The sequence below is a fragment of the Pleurodeles waltl genome, chromosome 1_1, assembly GCF_031143425.1.
Source record: "Pleurodeles waltl isolate 20211129_DDA chromosome 1_1, aPleWal1.hap1.20221129, whole genome shotgun sequence".
NCBI classification, from domain to species: domain Eukaryota; kingdom Metazoa; phylum Chordata; class Amphibia; order Caudata; family Salamandridae; genus Pleurodeles; species Pleurodeles waltl.
This window is the reverse complement of record NC_090436.1, coordinates 350,920,263-350,942,437: the sequence shown is the minus strand read 5'-3', so window position 1 is coordinate 350,942,437 and position 22,175 is coordinate 350,920,263.

Genomic DNA, 22,175 nt, shown 5'->3' with positions numbered 1-22,175 from the left:
GGAGGGGATAAAGAGGGACAACTTTGGACAACTTTGGACTAAACAGATTGTTTAAGAAAAGGAGTTTGGAACATTGCTCCAAAGTAGGACAGAGAGTCCTTACTAAGTATAGCAAAGCGCACTCCAAAGTGAGAGCAGTCCTTCAACATCATTGGCACTTATACTTATAAAGTAATCCCATTATTGGCAAAGATGTCCCACAATGCCCCCTGTTAATGTTTAAAAGAGGAAAGAGGAAAGTCTTTGAGAGATCAGGTAATGAGCAGTGACATATGTGAAAAGAGTGGGCGAGGCACTTGGATAACGAAATGTGATGGTTTGAATAGATGCTCAAGTTGTAAAGCGTGCAAGAATGGCGAGAATTTGAAGAGATTGGAGGTGGGAGGTAAAATACTCCACAGGATTAAAGGGCACTAAAATTGTAAAAGTGATTTGTGGTATATACTCTGAAATGCAAGTGTGCAAAGGTCTATGTGGAAAGTACCACCCTGCAGGTACACAAATGTTGGGGACCCCCAACCCCAGGAACTGCCACCTACCGAGGCTATTTACATTGAAGGTGGGCCACGCAGCCCCCATCAAGGAGCCACAGACGGCCCTGGGGCTCACCACCCCCTGGGCCGGCTCCTGCTGTGTCCCGGGTTGCCCACCTCCAGGACATAGGTGTTTGCTCTGACTTGGCAGGAGCTTGTCAAACAGCTCTCACTTTCAGACAGTGACATTTTCATCTGTTTCCCTGCACGTAAATATGGATCAAGGGAAACAGATGAAAACCTTGCTCCCGCAAGCAGGGAGCTGCTATTTAAAGTAGTCCCCTGATTGTGTGAGCAATGCTGGCTCCCGCAGGATGGGGGAAACTGGCTAGGACCGTGGGGGCCTTGAGGCTCCCCCAGCGGTCCTGTCACTTTCTGTCTCTTTCTTCCATACCATAATGGGATAGAAGAGAGAGATTGTCATTACAATAGTCTCTCCATGCAATGACTTCAAAGTGTCACACTAGTAAGATGTTAGGTGTGAATGTTATGGTTACACTTGAATGCAGAGCAGAACAGGGTCACTTCCGGCCTCATGGTCAAAGTCTTGTGCTTCACTCAGTAAGCAGAAGGTTCAAATCCTATTATCTCTTGGGAGTCTGTTTGTTTATTTACTAGCACTTTGACTAGTGATGGAACATTCATATTTCTTTCCATTCACACACGTGGGTTGACGTTCTTAGGTATGTCTGGAAGCATTTCACAGTGAGAAGTCACCAAAGGCCTAAAGATTAAGGTCATAGACCCCACACTGAAAGTTGAGGGTTCTTCTCCAGATGTGTCCGGGGTAATTTTCCTTCTTTAATTTCTTAAAACTTCTAAAGTTTAAGATCCATACTGAAAGGTGATCTCACTTTTTTAATTTACAAAAACATTTTTCTTTTCAATTTGTCTGGAAGTATCTCATTCATCAAAGCCAAATTATCTCTCTCTCTCTCACTTTCTGTCTCTCTCAGGGTTGGGTGGTTCGGGGCCACAGGACTGGCTGCTTACCAGGTCTTTTAGACAACCCCACTGTTTGTGCGTGGTGCAAGATTGGGTGGTTATATGGGGTTGGTCACAGCCTGAAAGCCGTGCGCGGTGGTGGTTGGATTAACGTATAGTATTGAAAATTATTATATGTTAAAAAAGCCATAGAAATTCACTGAAAAAAAACAAAGGTTACAGGGATGTTATAGTTACAAAATAGAATTTAAAACAAATAGGAATTCACTTAAAAAAACAAAAGTTACACAGAAAATATAGTTAGGCTTACATTTTAAATGTACAAAACCATAGAAATGCATCTGTTATAGTTATAGTTATCTTAAAAAAAACATAACTCAGGCCCTAAGGTAACTAAAACTCATGCATTCGCCATGTACTGCTAATTACCACTCAAATTATGGCACTCATGACATCTTTGATAATATTATTGATAATATCAATGTATTATTTGCAGTTACATTTTTGACAAAAAGACTGTGCATAGCGGGGACACGAATTATAGTTACCTTAGGGCACAAGTTATAGTTACTTGAGATAACTTTAACTATAACAGGTGAATTTCTATGGTTTTGCATGTTTAAAATGTGAGTCTAACTATAATGTCCCTGTAACCTTTTGTTTTCTAAGTGAATACACACACACACACACACACACATATATATATATATATATATATATACATATATATATATATATATATATAAATACATATTGATATACATATATATATATATACATGCGTGAACAAGACTTAGGTCCTCATTATGACATTGGCGGTAAGTGATAAAGTATCGGAAATACCGCCAACAGGCCGGCGGTAATTACTGCCAAATTATGACCATGGCAGTGAGAACTCCCATTGACAGCCAATGTACCACACCTTCCGCCAGGGCGTTACCACCACACACCATGCCAGTAGCCATCAACAGCCAGGCGGAAAACAAAGTACCACCCACCATTTTATGACACAGGAAACCGCCAGGATTTCCGGGGTGGTGCCAACGTCGTCATAAGCCTGGCGGAAACAGAACACAGAAAACAAAAGACTCATCAACAGGTACACAGAGGACTCCGCCGCCGCCATTGAACCGGAACTTCAAGTCTTCCCAATGCTCTTCTATGCCATGCTCCACCTGGAACAGCAACGCCGACGAAAACGACAACAGTGAGCACAGTCGCCTAGCACACAAGGGAGGGAGGGAGGAAAAAGAGAGTGACACACACATGCACAACACACACCAGACACGCACACACCATACACACAACCAGCTGTAGACGTAAACCAATCGCACCCGACACACAGCACAATAAAACATGGACTAGATTTCAGAAGTACTGAAAATGTCTTTGCAAGGGAAAAGCCACCACATGAACATGCTATCTACAATTGTCCACAAAGGACAAATGTCCAGTCCAAAGTACAAAGGGCCCACATGGCCACAGGGCACAGTCCAAGGCCCAACTTTTTCTCCTGACATCAACTGCACAGAACTCTGCAGGGGCATCATTTTGTAAGTAGGCAGGCACGTCAGGGGGATAGGGGTTGGGGGCACCTCAGCCGAAATCGGGAACTTTCCCACTGGTTCTGGAGGAGGCTCCATGCCCATTTCTCTGTGCTGGGGAGTGCAAGGCCACAGTCTCTCAGGTGGGTGACTATCCCACCGGTTCTGGAGGGGGCTCCATGCCCATCTCTCTGTGCTGGGGAGTGCAAGGCCACAGTCTCTCAGGTGGGTGACTTTCCCACCGGTTCTGGAGGGGGCTCCATGCCCATCTCTCTGTGCTGGGGAGTGCAAGGCCACAGTCTCTCAGGTGGGTGACTTTCCCACTGGTTCTGGAGGGGGACCAGTGCCCATTTCTCTGTGCTGGGGAGTGCAAGGCCACAGTCTCTCAGGTGGGTGACTTGCCCACTGGTTCTGGAAGGGGCTCCTTGGACAGCAGTCACAGGACGGTAGCCTACATGCCCTCTGCTGAAGGTGAGGGCTGCACTGTCTCATCTGGAGGTCCAGGGCTGCACTCTGTCAGCAGGTGAAGGTGCCTCCTGGGCAGCCTCTGCTGGAGGTGAGGGCTTCACTGTCTCAGTGGGTGAAGGTGCAGCCTCTGCAGGAGGAGTGGGCTGCAGGGCCTCAGCTGGAGGTGAGGGCTGCGTGACCACTGGTGCTGGTGGTGGTGTCATCCTGCCAGCCTCTGCTGGAGGTGAGGGCTGCACTGTGTCAGCAGGTGAAGGTGCCTCCTGGAGCAACCTCCGCTGGAGGTGAGAGCTGCACTGTCTCAGAGGGTGAAGGTGCAGCCTCTGCAGAAGGAGTGGGCTGCACTGCCTCAGCTGGAAGTGAAGTCTCAGTGACCACTGGTGGTGGTGGTGTCATCCTGCCAGCCTCTGCTGTCATCGAGGGCTTCTTTCCCTTCATGGCATGAGTCGAGGGCTTCTTCCCCTTCATGGCAGGAGTTAAGGGCTTCTTCCCCTTCATGGCAGGAGGTGCAGCCTCCTTCCCCTTCATGGCAGGAGGTGCTGTCTCCTTCCTCTTCATGGCAGTGGCTATGGGATCCTTACCCTTCCTGGCTGGTGGAGTGGGAGGCATTACTGTCTTGCCTCCACGACTAGGAGGTGCCTCCTCTGTCCGCGTGGACTGTTTGGATGTGGTGCTGGGCTGGGTCGTTGGGAGCCTGCTCTTACGGGCAGGATGGGGGGAGGTGGAGGGAAGAGGTCAAGTTGGGCAAGGGAAAGCTTTTTAGGGACGGTGTGGCAGGAAGAGGAAGGAGGGATGGGAGTTGAGGTTGAGGGAGAGGTTGTTGGAGGAGTATGTCTGCTGGACTTGGGTGCAGGTGCATGGGGAGTGTGATGATGTGAGGTGGATGGCTGTTGGGTGTCTCAGTGCTTGCGTTTGTGACCTTTAGGAGGAGGGGGGACAGACAAGGTTGGAGAGGACCCAGGGGACGCGTGCATGGATGTTGTGGGCGTGTCTGCTAGTGAGGTGTGTGTGCTGCTTGGTGTGGTGATGCTGGTGGTGGATGTTGATGCAGTGCATGCAGGTGTGAGTGTAGACGTGACTCTGAGGGGGAGGAGGGGAAGACAGTGGAAGCAGTGGATGTGGTTGTGTCTGCAACTGTCTGGTGTTTGCATGAGTGCTTTTGTGTTGAAGTGTGGTCCCTTGTTTGACTGAGCTACTCTTGTGTGTTGTCTGATGTGCATGCTCATCTGTATGTGTGCATGGGATATGTTGGGGTTGAGGAGACGGGGACTGGGAAGTGATAGTTGGAGGGCGGACTGAAGGGACAGGGACAATGGCTACCATCAGAGACGAGGCCAGAGCCTGAATCGATCTCTGTTGAGCCACAAATCCACTGTGGATGCCCTCCAGGAAAGCATAGGATTGCTGCATCTGGGATTCCAGCCCCTGGATGGCTTTCACAATGGTTGATTGCCCTACAGAGATGGATCTCAGGAGGACAATAACCTCTTCACTCAGTGCAGCAGGGCTCACTGGGGCAGGGCCTGGAGTGAAGGAGATGCCCACCCTCCTTGGTGATTGGGCACTGGCACGTCGCTGAGGGGCTACTTGGAGGGCGGTGCTGGTACGGGGGTGGCAGCTGTACCTGCAGCTGGGGTGGTCACAAAATGGTCTGCCAGCACCAGGGAGCTTCCATCGGAGTCTGTTGTCACCTCCTGTCTCAGCCGTGGTGCTCCCCTCGCCCTTTATCCCACTGGTTCCCTCAGTGTCGGTGGACTCTGCCTCCTGGGTCCTGTGGGATGCAGCTCCCTCTGTCGCCGGTGCCCCTGCTCCTCCACCAGATGATGCTAATGCACACTTGGACAGGATGACAGAAGATAAAGGGGGATAGAGAGAAGGAGAACACTTGTCAATTACTGCACCAACACCACTGTTGGCATTCACAGCACCGTCACACACTGGGATCAGGATTGAGCACTATGCATTGCACTGCCATTGTTTTTGCTAGATGCCACAGCCAGATGAGGGTCAAACACTGCCAACTGCATGCCTCCTGGGACCCACTTAGCCCTGTCTGACATGGAATGCAACCTAGCTATGTTACCTTGTTTTCCCTTTCAACCATTACCTTGGAGCTGGATCACGCTACAATGTCTAGCCTGGCGTTAAGGGGCACACACTAACTGACATCCACCACCCGGATCCCATGCCACCCACCAATTATTGTAGTAATGCCCACTGTACTCACCTCCTTGTGGCTGCTGTGATGCCCTCAAGCTCCTGTCCAGTTCTGGGTAGGCCAGCGCCAGTATGCGGGCCATCAGGAGGGTCAGGTTCCGATGGGTACCCCTTCCTCGTTGGGAGGCCATCCCCAGCTGGGCCTCTGCGGTCTTCCGTGCATAGAGTCTCGGGTCCTCCCACCATTTCTAACAGTGGGTGTTCCGCCTGCCATAGACCTCCAGGGTCTGCACATCCTTGTCAATGGCACGCCATAATCCCTTCTTTGCATGGGCACTGACCTGCAGAGGCAATACAGACGGGAGGACACCATTACACATATAATCCAGTCTATCACAGATATGGCCCACCAAACCTGTTTCCTTCACCATTGGCACACACATAAGTCAGCACACACCATGTACACCACCACATGACATCACCTCCCATGACACGATGCTTGCACACACATCTCCATGCATCCTTCCCACATGCATCGTGCCCATGGTGTACTCACTTGTGGTTCTAGAGGCCCATACAGCAGTCCGTGTAGGTGTTCTCCTGTTGAAGGTCAGGAAACAAGTGAGGAATCAGATAGAAAATGGCGGTCACATCTGCGGTGGTGTACACCGTCACTGCCAGCGCAGATCCCCATTGGCCAGTGTACTCCACACAGCCCCATATTATCCAATGAGGAACTGAACGGCAGTGCACGACCGCCTTCTGCCACGACGCCCAACATCGCCAGAGTTACCTTACTTCCACCTGCCATGTGATGGTGATGGACAACCATCAGATTAACCTTTACTGCGTCACTGCCTAGATTTGCACATACCTGCCATTCCCACTGTCCCATCACATGAATGCAACATGTACACTGAGGTTGTGGTTCCATTGTCCAAATTGTGACAGCATATTCACTCTTGTGTCCCTTAGATACCTATTGCTGTGGATGAATGGGAGGAGAAGACGAACCCCTGTATACAGACCCCTTGTGGACTTGGCTACACTGGAGGACAGGCACATTATGCTCACCTATAGACTGGACAGGGCGACAATCACAGAGCTGTGTGCCCAATTGGAGCCTGACCTGATATTAGCTATCCGTCATTCCACTGGGATCCACCCTCTTTTGCAAGTGCTATCACTACTATATTTCCTTGCAACTGGTTCTTTCCAAGTGACAGTGGGCTTGGCATCTGGAATGTCACAGCCAATGTTTTCTATTGTGCTGGCAAGGGTTTTGTCTGCCCTGGTGAAACACATGTGCAGCTACATTGCTTTCCCCCAGGTGGAAGATTCCATATCCGCAATATGATTGGGGCGATTGATGGTACACATATTGCGTTAGTCCCCCTCTGCCAGAATAAACATGTGTTCAGGTATTGTAAGAGTTTCCACTCACTGAATGTGCAAATGGTTTGCCTGATGGACCAGTACATCTCCCACATCACTGCTAAGTATCCTGGGTCAGTGCATGATGCCTTCGAACTGAGGAAGAGCAGCATCCCTAATGTGATGGCCCAAATACGGAGGCACAGGGAGTGGCTAATACGTGACCCACTGTATGTCAGTGTATGCCTTCAGGTGTTCTCCCCATAGGATTGTGTAAGGCTAAACGTTATCCCTCAATACTTGCAGGTGACTCTGGTTACCCAAACCTATTGTGGCTGCTTACCCCTGCCAGGAATGCCAAGGACCGTTATAATGAGGAACATGGGTGAACCAGAAGAATAATCAAGCAGACCTTTGGCCTCCTGAAGGCCAGTTTCAGGTGCCTCCATCTGACAGGTGGATCTTTGTGTTACTCACCCGGAAGAGTCTGCCAGATAGTAGTGGCATGCTGCATGTTGCACTACCTGGCTCTCAGATGACGTGTGCCTTTTCTGAAGGAGGAGGGGACTGGAGATGACCCTGTGGCAGCAGCGGACTCTCAGGACAGTGAGGATGAGGAGGCAGAGGATGTGGATGAGGACAACAGAACATCAGTTATACCACAATACTTCCAATGACAAACAGGTGAGACAGTGGAACTGACCATTACTCTGACCAATGATTTATCTGTGTGCCTGTGGCATGACGGCGTTCACTTCCTTTGCATCTCAACTTACTGTCACCTATGGCTTCTCATTTTCCAGATGTTGATGATATGACAACCTTGTCCTGATGTGATCACTATAGACAGTTCCAGGTCATTATTAGTTAGCTATCACAGTGTTCAGATAATTTGCACTCGATGTGACTGTTCCCACAAATGCACATTTAAGACACATAAAACAGTGTTACTCAAATTGTGTTCAAGGGCATTTATTGTAGTGCTATATAATTGAGGGTATCAAATCAAAATCAAAAACATTTATAAAGCGCGCTACTCACCCGTGAGGGTCTCAAGGCGCTAGGGGGAAGGGGTTACTGCTGCTCGAAAAGCCAGGTCTTGAGTTGCCTCCGGAATGCAAGGTGGTCCTGGGTGGTCCTGAGGTTGGTGGGGAGGGAATTCCATGTCTTGGCCGCCAGGTAGGAGAAGGATTTCCCACCTGCCGTGGTGCGGCGGATGCGAGGGACGGCGGCCAGTGCGAGGTTGGCGGAGCGAAGTTGGCAGGTGGGCGTGTAGAAACTGAGGCGACGGTTGAGGTATTCGGGTCCCTTGTTGTGGAGGGCTTTGTGTGCGTGGGTGAGGAGCCGGAAGGTGATCCTTTTGTTGACGGGAAGCCAGTGCAGGTGTCTCAGGTGGGCGGAGATATGGCTGTTGCGGGGTATGTTGAGGACGAGGCAGGCGGAGGCGTTTTGAATTCGCTGCAGGCGTTTCTGGAGTTTAGCCATGGTTCCTGCGTATAGGGTGTTGCGGTAGTCCAGGCGGCTCGTGACGAGGGCGTGGGTCACGGTCTTTCTGGTGTCGGCGGGGATCCAACGGAAGATCTTTCGGAGCATGCGGAGGGTGAGGAAGCAGGAGGATGATACGGCGTTGACTTGTTTGGTCATGGTGAGAAGAGGGTCCAGTATGTATCCGAGGTTGCATGCGTGGTCTGACGGGGTAGGTGCGGTGCCAAGGGCCGTGGGCCACCAGGAGTCGTCCCAGGCGGACGGGGTGTTTCCGAGGATGAGGACTTCCGTTTTGCCTGAGTTCAGTTTCAGACGGCTGAGTTTCATTCATTCTGCGACGTCTCTCATTCCATCTTGCAGGTTGGTCTTGGCGCTGGTGGGGTCCTTGGTGAGGGAAAGTATCAGCTGGGTGTCGTCGGCGTAGGAGGTGATGTTGATGTTGTGTTTGAGTACGATGTCGTCGAGGGGGCTCATGTGGACATTGAAGAGAGTCGGGCTGAGCGAGGAGCCTTGTGTGACGCCGCAGATGATCTCGGTGGGGTCTGAGCGGAAAGGTGGAAGGTAGACTCTTTGGGAGCGGTTGGAGAGGAAGGAGGTGATCCAGTCCAGGCCCTGTCCTTGGATCCCGGTGGAGCGGAGGCAGGATATTAGGGTTCGGTGGCAGATGGTGTCGAAGGCAACCGAGAGGTCGAGGAGGATGAGGGCGACTGTTTCTCCGTTGTCCATCAGAGTTCTGATGTCGTCTGTGACTGAGATGAGGGCGGTTTCTGTGCTGTGATTGGCTCGGAATCCGGACTGAGAGGGGTCGAGTAGGTTGTTGTCTTCCAGGAAGTTGGTGAGTTGCTTGTTGACGGTCTTCTCTATGACTTTGGCAGGGAAGGGGAGGAGCGAGATGGGGCGGAAGTTCTTCAGGTCTCTGGGGTCCGCCGTAGGTTTCTTCAGTAGGGCGTTGACTTCTGCGTGTTTCCAGCTCTCGGGGAAGGTGGCAGAAGCAAATGAGCTGTTGATGATGGTCTGGAGATGCGGGGCGATGATGTCGTCGGCTTTGTTGAAGATGAAGTGTGGGCAGGGGTCCGAGGGGGCACCGGAGTGGATGGAGTTCATGGTGGCTTTGGTCTCTTCCGTGTTGATGTGAGTCCAGGCGTTGAGGGTGATGGCTGGGGTTGTAGGTTCTGTGGTGGTTGGCTGGGTCTGGTGTCCAAAGCTGTCGTGTAGGTCGGTGATCTTACGATGGAAGAAGGTGGCGAGGGAGTTGCAGAGGTCTTGTGAGGGCGTGATGGCGTTGGCGTTAGGGTTGGAGAGCTCTTTGACAATGTTGAAGAGTTCTTTGCTGTTGTGAGTGTTCTTGTCCAGTCTGTCTGTGAAGGAGTTTCTTTTGGTGGTGCGGATCAGTTGGTGGTGTTCGTGGGTGGCGTTCTTGAGGGCAGACATGTTATCTGCGGTGTGGTCCTTGCGCCAGGCTTTCTCGAGGGTGCGGCAGTTTTTTTTAGATTCCTTGAGGGTGTCTGTGAACCAGAGAGGTTTCTTGGTGTTGGTCTGTCTTGGGAGGCGTCTGAGGGGAGCGAGGATGTCTGCGCAGTTGGTGATCCAGTGCGTGAGGCTGAGGGCTGCGTCGTTGGGGTCGGTGGAGAAGGTGGGTTGGTTGTCGCTGAGAGTGAAGAGAAGCTGTTCCGCGGGGATTTTGTTCCAATGTCGGCGTGGGATGGATTGTGTGCGGAGATGGCGCGTCGCGCGTCGGAAGGTGAAGTGGACACATCTGTGGTCGGTCCAGTGTATGACGGAGGAGTGGCTGAAGGATACGTGGTTGCTGGCGGAGAAGATGGGGTCGAGCGTGTGTCCGGCGATGTGGGTGGGGGTGTTCACCAGTTGCTTGAGACCGAGGTTGGCGATGTTGTCGAGCAGGGCGTGGTGTTGGGGTCGTTGTTCTGTTCCAGGTGGAAGTTGAGGTCACCGAGGAGGATGTAGTCAGGCGAGGCAAGGGCGTGCGGGGAGATGAAGTCAGTGATAGAGTCGCTGAAGAGGGCGCGAGGACCAGGGGGTCTGTAGATGAGAGTTCCTCTGAGGGTGGTCCTGGGGTCTGTGTGGATCTGGAAGTTTAGGTGTTCGGCGGCGAGGGGGGTGTCTTCTGTGGAGGTGGTGACGTTGATGGAGTCCTTGAAGACGATGGTGATTCCTCCACCGACTTGGTTGGTGCGGTCTCTCCTGGAGATCTTGTAGCCATCGGGGATGGCTATGGCGATGTTGGGGGCCGAAGAGGCGTTCATCCAGGTCTCAGTGATGAAGGCGACGTCCGGTGCGGTGGAGTCCAGGAGGTCCCATAGTTCAATGGCGTGCTTGTGGACGGAGTGTGCGTTGATCAGGATGCATTTGAGGTGGTTGTTGTCGCGTGGGCTGGCGGCCGGGGTGGTTTCGCAGTGGAAGGTGAGTTTGCAGGTGTGGCATGCGAAGGGTCCGTGGGTACGTTTCGGGTTGGCTAGGAAGCAGGTGCTGGAGCGCCCCGGGTTGAGGGCGTGGAGGGTGTTGGGGTCGTAGCGGTGCTGAGGGGTTTGGGAGTGCTGGGGGCCAGGGGTCGTGGCGCTGGGCACGGTCCAGACGCGGATGGGCGCAGACGGGCTTGCCTTTGGCGCGCCCGCTGCGTGCGGCCGCGCAGCGGCCACCATAAGAGGGTGGAGAGTGGGAGGACGGGTCAGCTGGGGGCGGGGGGCGGGAGGGGGGCAATGAATGGGGTAAAGTGCAATGGAATGGGGTGATGGTGGAGGAAAGTCCAGGCTATTGTTCCAGTCAGTTTGTAGCACAGGTCCAGTGTCCTAGGGGCCATAGGAAGGGGAGCAATGGCAGTTCAAAGTGGACAAGGTGACAGGGTGGGACACAAGGGGAACAATCAGGAGAGCGTTATTTCCTGGTGGTGGTCTTGGTCTTGGCAAGTGTCTCTGGCTTCTGTCTGGTTTGCAGGTAACCTTTGTGGGGTGGATCTGCAGGGGGAGGGGTGCTGGTGGCCTGTGTGTCCTGTGGCGGGACCTCCTGTCCACTAGCTGCAGCGGAAGTGGAGGGCTGGTCAATAGACTGGCTAGTGGTAGTGGGCTGCTGCTGTGCAGTCGATTCCCTCATGATGTTGGCCATGTCTGCCAGCACCTCTGCTATGGAGATCATCTTGGTGTTGAGGGCCTGCAAGTCCTCCCTGATCTCCTGATGGTGTTCCTCCTGCAGCCGCATGTTGTTCAGGATCTGGCCCATTGTGTCTTGGGATTGTTGGTAGGCACCCTGGACATTAGTGAGTGGAGAGTGGGGGCATCTTCTGTTGGGGGACTGGATAGTCGTGGTACCTCCTCTCCACTGAGATTGGCTAGGCCACTTGTGGGAATGTAAGCAATGTATTATTCTTCATGCCTGTGACATGTTGTACATCCCTATCTTCCCCTCTATGATTGCTTTTGCCCTGCCACCTTTGATTGTGTATGGTGATGTATTGTGGGATTGTTAGTTCCCCTATGCTCTGCATTCTTTTGTGATGGGTGTCCATGCTGGGCTGGGAGGACTGTCCATGCATTGGTATGGCATGCAGGGCTGGACATTGGAGTCAGTCATATGTTTAGGTGCAGTGTGTGGGATGGAGTGGAGTGATGGAAGTGAGGGTGAGGGGGTGTGATGACATGCTGGTATGGGGGGATGATAATTGGTAAATGTTAACTTACCTGTGTACAGTACTCCAGCTACTCCAGTGAGTCCCCCAGGATGCAGTAGTGCCAATACTTGCTCCTACCATGCTGTGAGATGTGGGGGAGGAGGTGGGGGCTCACCGCCAGTCCTCTGTATGGCGAGCTAGTGCCTTGCTGCCACAGAAAGTACCTTCCACCGTAGGTCATTCCACCTCTTCCTGATGTCATCCCTTGTTCTTGGATACTGTCCCACGGTGTTCAACCTGTCCACAATTCTCCACGATAGCTCCATCTTCCTTGCAATGGATATCTGCTGTACCTGTGCTCCAAACAGCTGTGGCTTTACCCTGACTATTTCCTCCACCATGACCCGCAACTCCTCATCTGTGAAACAGGGGTGCCTTTGTGGGGCCATGCGTGTTGTGTGTGAGTGTGTGGGTGTTGGGTGGTGTGATTGGGTGTGCTTAGTGAAGTCCGTGAGGGAACTATGAGTGTGTGTATATTTTTTGCAGTGGTCTTGATGTCTGTCTGGTGGCATTGATTTGTATTCATAAGGGGTTGTGGGTAATGTGGGTGTGTGTTTTATAGTGGTGTGAGTGGGTGGGAGGGTATGGTGTGTTTATGGGTGTTAGGTGTATGTTGTTTGAATTGGTCAATGTAGTGTAGTTTAGTATTTGTGTGTCCATTCTCTGCGTGGCGGTGTGTACCGCCAATGGTTTACCGCCTTTGAATGTCCATCGTGATGATTTGTGGGTCATGATGTGGTTGGCGTTGTTCTGTTGGCTTTAAGGGTATGGGTGTTGGTACCACCAATTTAGAACTGACCTTTGGGCTGGCGGATTTGTGTATGTGGCTGTATTCTGTTGGTTTGGTGTGTGTGTGTCATAATATACCGAACGGATATCCACCACTTCGGCGGTATGTTGGCAGTTGTTGACGGCCGTCAGCGTGGCGGTAAGTGGGATTTACCGCCAATGTCTGGATGAAGGCCTTAGTGTCGAAACGCAGCGAGGGGCTAGATCTTTATTCAGGATTTTCACTCTGAAAGCATGTTCGTTCATCCTTTAGGAGATATATATATATATATATATATATATATATATATATATATATATATATATATATATATATATTACCTAGTGCTAGTCGTCACTAGGTAGTTATAGTTATGACCTAGTTTCCATAGAAAAATTGTTTTCTTGGTTTTGCTAAAAACTTTAGTGCCGTTTGATGAATCTTCACAAGATTTTCCAAAAACCAACGGATCTGACTTAAGATGCTGTTTTGAAAGTTTAGGGGTGATCCGCCAAGGGGGGGGCCAAGAAAAACAGAGGGTCTGAAAACACATTTTTCTGATTAATTTTTTCATAGTAATGTTGAACAGCTATAGCGCCAAAACCACTGGATGGAATTACACCAAGTTTGGCAGAAAGGTAGCCCTTTTTGGTATTTGCTGTGAATCCATTCAGTAGTTGTAGAGAAATGAAAGGAAATTTTAAATTTTGTATGTATAGGGACGCGAAGGATCCCCAACCCCTACTGATCTTGTGCTTGGCTCACAACACTTCAACAAGGAATTGTTGTCAGCCATGTGCTTAGTCCCAGGAAAAAGGTTAAAATGAAAGAAAAAGGGCCATGGTAGAGTCACCCTGACCTATGAGCTCTGGTGGTGGGGTCCCAGAAGGACCCATCTAGTGCTAGAAAGCATTTTTTTTAAACATTTATGACAGGAGACATGATGGATCTGCAGATGTCCCGTAAATTAAAAAACAAATGAAGCACAACCTCCCGTGCTTTGTCTTTTTTAAGCCCCCGTGTTAGCCAAGTCCTTGGGGTATTCTTATCATAATACGGGGGAGGCCACCTAGCCCCCTCCCACTGCCCCAAGGACAGCCACCTCCCCAGGGCTTATAAGTAATATGCGGGGGTTGCTCCCACCCCCACTGCCTCGGGTCCACAACCTTCCCGGGGATTTCATTATATATGGTGCAGGGCTGTTTGACCCCCGCTGCACCAGGGACCACCACCTCCCCAGGGATATCATGTTGATGGCCTTGGGGACCACCGCCCCCCAGGGCCGGCCCCTGCTATGTCCTAGGGTGCCCACCCCCGGGACATAGCTGTTTGCGGTGGCTTGGCTGCAGCGTTTACAGCTGCAGCCAAGAAACAGCAAACACTCCGCTTTTTGACAACGGACCTGATTAAAGCTTTTATCCAGCAACTATGGACCTGCTGCTTAAACCAACTCCTTGTCTAAATGAGCCACCACTCCACATCCAGGCTCAAACAGGAGACAGCACAATCCTATGAAGCTTATTTATTTTTATTCTTCAAAGCCATAGTGCATGTGCTGGGGAAAAACAATAGCCTAGGCAGTTCGCCTGAGCCTTCAAATTGGCTATATATATATTTATATGAACAGCTATATTTCTTCAGTCAGTCATCTTGAGGCTTTGATCATACCACCTGGTCTGGTTACTGAAAGCTATAAGCTGTTGCCAGGGATGGTAGAAAAGCAGTATCAATCCTTGACTTTTCAGAGTCAGTCTTACATACACAATTTTGAGTTGATGACTGGTGAAACACAGACCTAAAGCGAGAAGAGTCTCTGGTAATATATTTCCAAGGGTGCTGGGCAGTCACCTTGTGTCCCTTGATAGACACCACTTGGAAAGGTTCAACATCATAAGGAGCATCAGATTTTCTTTTGTGCATCTGTCGTGCAATCACCAAATCTCCTTTTCTAAATGAGAAGTTTTTTGCATGTTGCCTCTTGTCTGTATAAGCTTTTATTTTCTGTTTATTAACCAAGTCCCTTGCACGAATCATGTTTTCACTTCTATCTCTCTTGGTGCTTCATTGAGGTAACTTGTTTGTTATTACTCTATCCATACATCAAAGGCCGCAGGACTTTTATCTGTGGTCGAATGGGGTGTTGAACGATAAGCTTGTAGAGTAGAATTCAATACTGTTTCCAAATTGAGTTGCACACTGCACCACTTTCTTTAGTGTACTCATAAAACACTCAGCAGGTCCATTGGCCTGTGGCCATAAACGTGTAATCTTTTGATGCTTTATGTTTAGATGGTCCAGAAATCCTTTAAATTCTTTCCTGTTGGAGGGGGGTGACTTTGTCAGACCTTACAACAGGTGATATGCTCCATGTCATAAAAATGCCAGTTTTTCAATTACTCGTTCATGAGTTGTGGATAAGAGATCTTCAACCAAAGAAAAACATGAGCATTCATCTACAATTACCATTAGATGATGTCCATTATCAAGTGGACCAAATAAATCAATGGCTATTTTCTCCCAGAAATGTCTAGGGAGTTCTGACAAGTGAAAAGTATGTTGAACAGCATTAGTTGACAGGCGCTTGTATATGTGACAGGCCTTGAGTTCCTCTTCAACTCTTTCATCTAGGTATGGAAATCAAACTCGGTCTCGAAGAACTCTCTTTGTGGCAACTATGCCATGTCACAGACTCTCCGGAATCAGTATTCTCGATCAGGATTCTCAATTCTTGTAGTATAATTTCTTTGTGAGTTATAGATAATTCATCTTTGAAAATTTTGAACTTTTGATATTCCTCATCATTATCAAGAGGTCAAGTGAGTTTGTTCCACAACTGATGTATAATTAACGTCAGCAGATTACTGTCATGACTCATGGCAGTGACAATCTGGGCTAACAATACAGCAGCTGGTGTACTTGACTTGACATTGTGACCTTCTATAGGCACTCTCAAAAAGTAGTCAGCAGTATTCTGATCCTTTCCTGGATGATTCACAATTGTATAATCATATTCTTGTAATCATAGTCCCCATCATTCAATGTGGGGAGGCATCTTGGCTCTTGATTTCCAAGATGGTTAGCAAAGCTTGATGATATGATCAGTGTAAAAAGCTTTCTGGACAGGAAGACATGAAAATATTCCCAAACCCATACCACAACCAAACTTTCTTCCTCAGGTTGTGAAAAAGTATGTTTTGTTTGGGACAAACTTCTACTAGCACAGGCCACAATATGACATTGAGCATTCGGACGTCCACTATGCTCTGCAAGGATAGAGCCTAACTCGACCAGGCTAGCATCAGCCAAAACCTCTGTATGAAGCTTTGGATTAAAGTATGCTATTTCTGTAGCATTTTCAATGGCACGTTAGATTATTTAGAACGATTTCTTGCATTCTTGGGAACACTGAAAAGAAACATTTCTTCATCAACTCTCATACTGGAGCACCACCAACAGTATCCGTATCCAAGTCCTGTGTGTATCTTGAACAGTAACTGGTCATGCCAACAAAATACATACCATTGAAACTTTTGTGGGGTGGTGAGCATTTGACAAAGCTTGTACCTTTGCCGTGTCAGCTGTGATACATCCATCAGAAAAGATATGGCCAAACAATTTCAGTTTTGTCTTGTTGAACTCACACTTGTCTGCATTCAAAGTCAAATCAGTGTATCAGTGAGTAATTGACATACTTGTGTGAAAGCTCGATCATGCTCTTTCTGTGTAGCTCCAAAAACTAATGTCATTGATATAATTGAACAGGCTGTGTGATGTGTCGAATGGCATCTTGGAAGTGCTCTATAGCCGATGACAGACCAAATCTAAGGCCCAGATAAAAGAGGGCCTAGCACCATATAACAACACATTAGAGTCATTTTTTAACGCTAATGTGGCGTAAGTGGCCAAACACGCTGTGCCAGATTTACAACATGGCGCAAGGCTTAAGGTATGTAAGGGATGAAAAAATGCTGCAAAGAAATCTAAAGGATTTCCTTGTGTCATTTTTTTGGCATTTTTAGCACCTGCTCAGAGCAGGCGTTAAAAGGAGATCACCATTATTTATAATGGGCCCCCATGTACTGTTCAGGGTTAGTGCCAAAATTTTGGTGCTAACCCTGAACAGTACATCAAAAATTCTGATGCTATTGCCCCCTACCTTGTGTCATGGTGCACCTTATTTTAAATACAGCGCGCACATGGTGGTGGTAGTGGGGTACTAAGGGGCGAAAAGATTCTTAAATCTGCCCCTAAGTCTCTTCTATCTAAACAAACCAATATGTGTTGAAAAGGTTGTAATGTACCTGTTTTTTCCTTCAAGTTCCAACTAATGATGACCCTTATTTAAATCAAGTCAAGAAAAGACTTTGGTACCATTCAATTGCATTATCATGTCAGCAATGTGCTGCCTTTTACGTCATTCTCTTTCAATTGCTTTGTTTGCCTGACGCATTTCAAAATGTATGCGTTCAGCTCCTTCACTGTCCTTTTTGGGCACTAATATTATGGGAGAAATCCATACTGTTGGACCAGTGTAGCGCTCAATAATGTCATGCTTAAGTAACAATTAGATTTCTTTTTCGACACCTTCTTGTAAATAAAAAGCAATTCATCCAGGTCTCTGAACAACAGGATGGGCAGCCTCATTAATATGCAGCTTCACTTTCATAGTCCTTAAATTTCCTAAACCAAGAAACAATGAAGGGAATTGCCCTACTGTTTCATGATAAGCATTTCTTGTTCTGTTGTAATTCACCAAAACCAGTCCCATAGCAGCAGCCATGTTCAAACTGAGCAAACAGGCACTTGCCACTGTACCTTGTAAAAACACATGAATCTGTGCTTGTACCTTCGTTTTCTTATGCTTCACTGTCGCTATAAATGAACCATGACCCTTCATGGGCATTGATACAGCCCAATAATACACTTAGACAGCATAAGCCGTGGTAATGGAGACAGTTCATTGTATTTCCCTTCTGGCATTATATTTATCAATGCACCACTGTCGATAATGAAATGTAATGAAAATCCATTTCTTTTCAATGTAATCTTTGAACAGTGTTTGTATGACTTTACTACTTTGGCACATCAACTTTTCTTTGACTGACATTTTTCTTCATATGTGACCAGTCCGAGATGTGCACATTTTAATGAGGTAAACATTGACATGGCACAATAACTTTCTTCACTTTCACCTATTATCGAGACGGACAAACTGTTTCACAATGATTGAGATGGCGATCAACTTTGTTTGGTATCTATTTGCCCTCAACTGATGTCATGGCTTGGCTTTCTGTACGTACCTCGAATGTTGCTTTGGCAATGTTTTGGCGACCATTTTGTCTTTGTGCCGTGGTGCACTTACTTTTCCCTTTACTTTACACAAAATGCTTCTCTTTCCCACAGCCTTTGTATATCTGCCCATTGGTAGAACACTTTCCTTAATTGGAAAACAAAAATCCACATCTGAAACACAACTTCTTTTTAAGTGTAGACATCACTTTGTGTCCTTCAGTCTTCTGCTTCAAATTACCTTTCACACTCATGACTGGCTCCCTCTGGGCATCTCCGCCTCCATGTCAGCAGCTTGCTTCTTAGCATGTTCCTCAGCTCTGGCAGCCATCAACTCTCGCTCCAGACTAAGAGTTTCTTTAGACATTCGTCGTCTGAATGAATCAGGCAAGCATCCATAAATAACTCTAAACAGCATGGATTCTTCATTGTTAAATTAATTGAACGTACAGTGTTTGATCAGTGTGTTGAGTCTATCCACAAATTAATGATTTGTTTCATCAACTCTTTGATGTTCTTGACTGAAACAATATTGTTTATAATCAACATTTGGTACTTTATTGAAGTTGAGATTCAACGCATTCTTATTCTGATGGTATGTGACTTCTTTGTCAGTTCTTGGTATTCTCTCTATGACTTCTTTTACACCATCACTAGCAAGATATTTTAGATATTTGCTAATCTTTCTGTTCTCAAGCTCTTCAAGTCCATCAATGAAATCTTCAAATGTCTCTATCAATGCAGTCCATCTAATGGCAATATTCTGCTGCTTGGCAGTATCAAAATGTGGTGGTAGTTTCAGGAAGCGACAGCCTTGTAAACTAGTGTGGAATAACATTGAGAGTTACATGCTCCATGACACTGTAGGACGATGATGTTTGTGCAAGCCTTCTTTAAAGTTTTTTGACGTGTGAGCCTCAGGAACATCTTTAAAATGAAGGGGAACTGTATCTTTTCTCTTAGCTGCCATATTCAATTTTCACAAATCCAACTGTTGCCTTCAACTCTTTGCTGAGTCCCGCTCTGCAGCATAGTGAACAGCTACTATGGGTATGGACAGCTCTGTAAGAACAACCTGGAGCACTTCTTGAACCAGTCGAATGTTGTGATACAATGACTCTCTTTAGCAGGCTCAGTAAGTTACTTACTTCCTCTGTCCTATACGTCAATTTGCTTTTTCTGACAATTGGTTGATCTCTGCCATTCAGCGCTTTTCTTCACAGCATTATTTGGTAAATGATCATTGTTTTTAACGGCACTTTGTAAACCTGGTTTATCCACTGTAACATTAATGCTCCTCACAATATATAACTTTATTTTGTGTGTCAGCGCTTTTTATATGATCTTCGTTGTAGCTTCTTGACCAATGATGTATAGACTTCTTAGTGAAGCTTTCTTTTTGTTCACATGCTTCACACCAGCTAGACTTGTGCAATGACTCCACATATGCCAACCGTCCACTCACCACTTTGACAAAGGCACAAGTGCAAGCCACAAGCACTTTGTTTGGACCATGGCAAACTCGTAACACTTTTTCCTTGGATTACTTATCCCCTATCTCGTCGCCAATTGTACTGTCTTCCCCAGCCTGGGTACCCGCCCTCACCATACATGGGGAGAGCTTGATGTAGCCTCCACTTCATCAATGGCTCCATCCTAGGTACAAGTCCAATGTGACCAGCATTCCACCGTCAACGCGGTGGCTACTCTCCATGAAATTCAGGAGGACTCCAGTGGTTCTTCTGTGGGTGTCTCTGAGGAAGACGTGACCTCTCCCCTTACGCTTTAGGATGTGGAGTCACCCTGCCTCCCACCCAAGTAACTTTACAGACCACGATGAGCCTCTACCACATCGACGCCACTTTATGCAACCTTTCTGCTCCTTCATCCCTTGTGGGTACTTCATTGACAGATTTGGACAGTCGGGTGTAGCTTACTGTCTCTTGCATTCACTTTCAATTTGGCACTGTTTGTTGCTTTTCCATTTACTGTTACCACAGGGATGATAGCTCCACTCCTCTTTCCTCCCGCCCCCTATCTTATGACCCGTGCCATTCTACCAGGCACTGGAATCAGGTCCCTGCCCTGGAAGCAGCGGGTGCTTCACTAGTTACCAGTGTCTTGCGCCCAGAGGTACCAAATAATCCCATGGAATATTAGAGGGATGCAGACTCTTTCCAGGGGAAGTAAAATCCATTCTTTTCTCTAATGCAACCAGGTCCATGTTGCACTATTACAAGAATTTCACATAACACAGTCCAATGGGCAGAAGATGTTAGAGGTTCCTTATTCTGAGCCAGAGGTTTGGTTTGTCCTCCTTGAGGGCAGTTTGGAAGTCTCTCCCCTCATCTTTGGTAGTATCTATGCCCCTAACTCAAACCCCACTTCCTTCAATGCCTCTCTACCCAAATAGCCAAGTGGGCAAACATTCTTTTTACTATCAGGGGCGGTTTTAGGTGTCTATGGACATCTGTCTCAGCCACTCTCATCCCCACCTCCCTACTGCTTCCACAAAGCTCAATGCTCACAGCCTTGTCTCCATCAGTGGTCCTTAAACGATGCTTGGAGACACCATAACCCTGGTATTAAACTCCTTCTTCTGCCCAATACATGATTTATATGTCTGCTCAGATAGTATAGTATACTAGGCTGCACCATGTCCTTTCATTTCCTCCCTGGACTACCTAGGTATGGAGCTGTCAAACCGCAGCCCCCTACTGCTGGGCCTGGCCTGGGGCTGAACCCTTTCCCCCTTTCCCACTTGGCACCTGCAGCCCTCTGTCCTGGAAGACCCAGTTTTCAGGGACACACTAGCCGCTCATATTTCCACTAACTTCGAGCACAATGAAGGTTTATCCCCAACGGATGCACCAGCTCAGCTAGACCATGGCAGAGACCAGTAAGATGGGAGCCTAGATCATTCCAAGACAAAGATCTCCTATACAGTAACCTTTCCAGTGCACTGGCATCTATTTAGGCAGATTGCCTTTTGGAGATCCCTCCCCTTAGTCCTCTCAGTAATGATCCACATTGCTACCTTTAAAGATGGTGATGATTCTGTAGCTTCTTTACCATTTTGACAGTCTCCTGATAATATTTGGTGTGAAATTGTTCCAAGACCTTGATACATTACTAGGAGACCTAATTTGGCACAACTATCAGTGCAGAGTCGTCGTAACAAAGATACAACTTTCCCTGGATCAAGTTAACTGGTAGCTCTGAAATCCAAGTTTTATTTTCTGGCAGCCCAGCTGCAATCTCTATCCCGCTGGCAATCAGATCATGTTCTGGAAGACATTTTTGTTCTTGATCCCACCCTGGATCGAACTTCAAGCTTGGCCCTGCTGGCTCTGGAAGCCTGTCTTGTGAATACTCATCCCTGCTTGCTTCATGTGGCTCTAAAATAGCTGGCCAGAGACCCCCGGCTCACTTATAGCCTTCCTCCCTATATGCCTACTGTTCCTCTGCTAGGACTACTTAAATGGCCAGGTTGCCTCATTAGGCATTATCTTCAGCCCTGGGACCAGGTGGGGCCAGGTGGGCCCATGGAAGTCCTATTCCAGGGTGGCCATCTTTTGTTCTTTGAGCCTCTTATGGAATAATATGCCCCCACCATGGTCAGTTCCTGATTTAGTTCCTCTTAGGCTCCATTCTCTGAGCTGTATGGAGGGTGGATGATTCAGATCCTGCAACCCACCACTTCATAAATTGTTTCCATCCCCTGGGGAATGGAAGATGGCTTGTTACATGGTTATCCGAAGTGCTTCTCACTCATGTGCGAATCTCCATGCATCACTTATGTGATACTGAATTCAGCAATCCTAAAGGTCTGCCGCAATATGGCCCATATTTATACTTTTTTTAGCGCTGCATTTGCGCAACTTTTTGACGCAAAAGCGGTGCAAACTTACAAAATACAAAAAAAAGTATAA